We start from the raw sequence: 4,323 nt of genomic DNA on the forward strand, positions 1-4,323 counted from the left end.
TGCACCTGCCCCATCCTCCTTTGGCAAGCGAACAGAGAAACCCCTTCAGATGTGTGGCATCGAGATGCTGAGAGGCCATCAGCATCGATCCGTGCCCCTTTCCTCCCGCTCCTCACAGAAAGGTTGCATGCTGTGCACTGGGAATGATGCTCAGGAGCCTGTCGCCACTGCTTAATGTTTATTCCCCCCTCTCCCCCCCAATTTCCATAGAGTCACCCACAATATACCCTTTGCTTTTGCCAGCAGCTGTTGTATTTCCCTACGTGTCCCTTCCCGCTTTCAGGGCAGAGAAAGTTCAGCGGCCAAGCACCATTTAGAGGGGGTAAGGTTATTGCTGGTCAGTGATGGGGCTGCAGTGCAGGACCTGACATTTCGTGTATTTGCATCCCACCTGCCTCAAGCACTTACAGTCAGCCACGCTGCCACAAGCTGGAATGATCCAGGCCCCATGGCCTCTACCACTGCAGTTTAAATTCCACTAAAAATAGTAGTAATAAGAGAAACTGGCGACATTTAAGCAGAAGTCTGGGCTGAGTCTGAGCAAGGTTAGAAGAGAACAAACAAAAGATTATCTGTCCTTTGAAACATCCACCTTCTTGCCAACTCAAATATTGACCAGCTGCAGAACAGCAAGATCACTGCTTGCAGTAGGAGGGAAATGGCTAAGCTTGCCTCAGAGATAACTCTTACAGCAAAAATAGTGTGTGGAGGCTTCCAACAAAAAGGTTGAGGTGGCTATCTCAGGGATAAAATCTGGGTGTAAAATCTATGTAAAACCTGGAGGGAGATAGCAGACCTCACCCCAGGCTGCTTAAAATGATGTTTAGAAGTGTCCTTGTGCCAGCACCCTGCCCCCAGCTGGTTGTTGGCATGGGGAGAAATGGGTCATTTGCCTGCAGAGGAACCCTCTGCATTGGGGGTATGATCCAGCTGGGTTGAGTCCCGCTCTTTTTGCTAGTTTGTTCCTCAGATACTTCCAGAAAGCAAGGCAGGGTGAGTTCCTGCAGGTTCTTTCTGTTGATAATTCTACAGTTCAGAGAAAATCAAGCACTATGTGGTTTGTTTCTTCCTTCTTACTCAGTTTCTAACTCTGACATGACAACACCTTTCCACTGAATTGCCATAGTGGCTGCCTATCTTCCGTCACCAGCACATGGAATACACCTGGCAGTGGGACTTAAAGTGTGCTGCTGTCTTCCAGCACACTCTGAAGCCAGCGCTATTACAGCTGTGGTATGCTATGGTTTGACCATTTTTTTTAAGTTTAGTGTGATGGGTGGTGTTTTGGTTTGCTTTTTTAACACCTTTTTGTTTTGCCTGGTGATTTTTTTTTAAAATACTTTGGGACAGAAAAGCTTCAAAATAGGTTTTGCTGCCTGAGATGTTGCATGCTTGTAGTGGAAATGCTAAGTCACAGCTTGAACTGACTGAGCACCTGGTGGGAAGGCAGGGCCAACCCATGGGAGCTCAGGTGCATGCAATGCACCTGAGTGACCAAAAGGGATGGAGCCAGGACCCACCCCTTCCCAGACCTCATTTAAGGGTTGACAGTGGAAGCAAAGAGACCTTACTGGAGATCTCTGCATCCCTGAGGTCTTTTGAAGGTAAGTAGTTTCTTTCCTTTATTTCTGGGTCTGTGGCTGTTGTGTTTGAGCAGATCCTCACTTGTTGTAGCTTGAGATCTTCCTACTCTGCTGTCATTGTTGTGCTTCCCATTGTGTTACAATACTAATGTTCTTATGCTAGAAAGACCTGTTGGGATCAATTCTGAGAACAAATTAAAATTAAAAGCTAGTCCCTCCCTCAGTCCTAATTAAATCTTCTATCTTCTGCTGAACAGAGTATTAGGCCTTGCCACAGTCCTCAAAGGTATTACTATGCTTCAATGGATAAGGGCAAACAAAGCCAAGGAGAGTTGTAACTTGCTTCAGGTCATTCAGCTAAAGGGATGCAAAACCCAAAAACAGAGCAGAAAGGGATCAACTCTCAGTCGTATTTCCAGCAGTAGTGGTGTCAGGCTGGGCTCCCCAGACACCAGTGGGAGCAGCAGGGGCTGCTTCCTCATATGAGATCAGGTGAGCCTGGCTGCAGCATTTCTGCAGTTATCTACTGTGCCTTGGTTTACCAAAGCACATGGCCTTTGAAATGGTAGTTAGGAAGTTAGAGGCATGCTGATGCATCCTACGTATCTTTGTCTAAAAGAAATGGTAAAATGAGAATTTATTGAGGAGCATCCTAAAATCTATGCTTTCTATATGTATGTAAACGTAGAGCATCACAGTAAATTATTGTTGTGATCCCTCCTGGCTTTAAAACCATGAACAGAGCAACTTTTCTATGTAAATCTTGAGCATTTTCCCATTCATTCTCTCCTAACCGTTTTTCACCTGCTTCCCTTTTAAGTCTTCACTCTCTTACGAAGGCCCCTATGCCTGTGCAGAGAATGGTGCTTCTATCTTTGCGCAGATTTCTCTCCTTCGTTCTCTGACTCCCAAAGCAGACGAACAGGACCGGATCCGGAGGCGGTGTTAAACGGTTGCCACCGTCGGTGTCGATGGAAACCAGGCTCTGGGCTGCTTTAGCGTCGCAGCTCTCAGCCCTGCAAGGAGCCAGGTCTGCGAGCACCATCTAGTGGCTCTGCTCACACAGCTATCGCTATGCAACACAAGCGCCCTGCTGGAAGGAGTTGGGTTACAAAAACTGGGGCAGGACATCAGCAGTTACCCGTAACTGCAAGTGAAGATAGGAAAATGGGAACAGCAAGCTTCCCTACGTTAATATAATCTCTATATATTAATCTTAAATTGCTTTTCCACCACTTTGCATTACATACTGCTGCTAAGAAGAAGTATGGACTCTGTAAGATGGCATATCTCTGGTGAAAGGCTGAAATCTCATTGCTGGCAGCCACCCGGTGTCTGGACTCGCCATAGTGTACAGATCATTATTTCTGTCTCATATACAGTATTATTGCTGGGTGTTGTTTAGAATCATGGAATCATCAAGGTTAGGAAAGACCTGTGAGATCATGTAGTCCAGCTATCAGTCAATGACTTTCCTCACTGATGTGGCAATAGCTGCTGGGGCAGCTGTAGGGAGTGCCAACAGCTGGAAATCACCATTCTGCACGTACCATTACAGAGAAGAGGGCAATTAAAGGCCCTGACTCCATGGGCTGTACTGAGTCAGTACTTCCCTTAGTCTGGATGACAGCATTGTCTCTGAAACGCAGGGAGGCATTTCCTAGGACTTTGATGGTTCTAAAATGGCAAGAGGTGCGTTACTCAGGGATAAGGTCACATTTAAGGTCTATTTTTTTTCCTTTGGAGACAATGAGAACTTTGCAAGGTCAGTCATCCCATGTCTGGGAGCTCACCTGTGCTGTGTGAACAGCACCGGCTCTCTCACCGTGGGGGTCCCTCTGAAACATGTCAGAGGGTGTAAAGTGTTCAGGAAGAATTGAGAGAGGCATTCAGTGTGCCAAGACCCCCACTGCTTGGCTTCCATTTATGGTTTCTGGTACCAGCACAAAAAAAAAAAGCTAGTGCTGGAGAAATGGCTCCTTGCACAGTGTGGCTCTGAAGCTTCCTCTGTGCTTAGCGTAGACAGCAGATGCTCTGTGTTTGGCCAAAGCTCAGTCAGATTAGCACAATGCATTTCACTGTGCCATGAGCTCAGGCAGCTGGGATGGGAGGTGCCTGCTGCAAGTACCCGGGCAGGGCTGTGCCCTCTGGAGAGCAAGGCCTGGCAGTGACACCAGGAGTCATCCCTGTAATCAAAGGCCTCAGACTCAGAAGCAGATGTTATGTGGGGTTTTTACATGTGCAGGCTCATCAACTGCCTTGGAAAATGGACTGTGTTTACGTCCAAATCTTGTGCAAGATCATCTCATACCTCTTCTCCTTGGTTTCCTTCCTGTGAAACAGACTGGAGTTCAAGCATCCACAAGGATAGCATGCAGATAAATAATTGAAAGCATCTTAAATAACTTGCCTATGAAGATCTCTCCCAGTAATGCATGTTCCTGCCCAATTTTGACAAATGTATCAGGGCAAGACAGCAAGGCTCTGGACTGAGCTACATTTTCTCCCCTGAGGATCTCAGTCTCTCTTGATCTCCTCTCACCAAATAACCTGTGTTCAAGTGTGGCTGCTCTCCTGACTGAGCTCCTCTCTGCACCTGTCCCAGCTTGGTTTTCAGGGCAGCCCCCAGCTGTGAACATGCCATGCTCATGGACTCAGATGTAGGTTCTGCTGTGAGTCTCTTGAACTTGGTAATGTATAATGTGACAATGACCACTTCTACTAAAGCACTTCTTTTACA

The 4,323-nt window shown here is 46.9% G+C and overlaps 1 long non-coding RNA gene across 1 annotated transcript; it reads left to right on the plus strand.

The window, feature by feature from the left end:
* LOC110400057 lies at nt 1,543-4,323 on the plus strand. The gene is made up of 2 exons (XR_002439577.1): nt 1,543-1,604; nt 2,404-4,323. It is a non-coding gene; the product is annotated as an uncharacterized LOC110400057 (long non-coding RNA).

The sequence above is a fragment of the Numida meleagris genome, chromosome 5 (assembly GCF_002078875.1).
Source record: "Numida meleagris isolate 19003 breed g44 Domestic line chromosome 5, NumMel1.0, whole genome shotgun sequence".
NCBI classification, from domain to species: Eukaryota; Metazoa; Chordata; class Aves; order Galliformes; family Numididae; genus Numida; species Numida meleagris.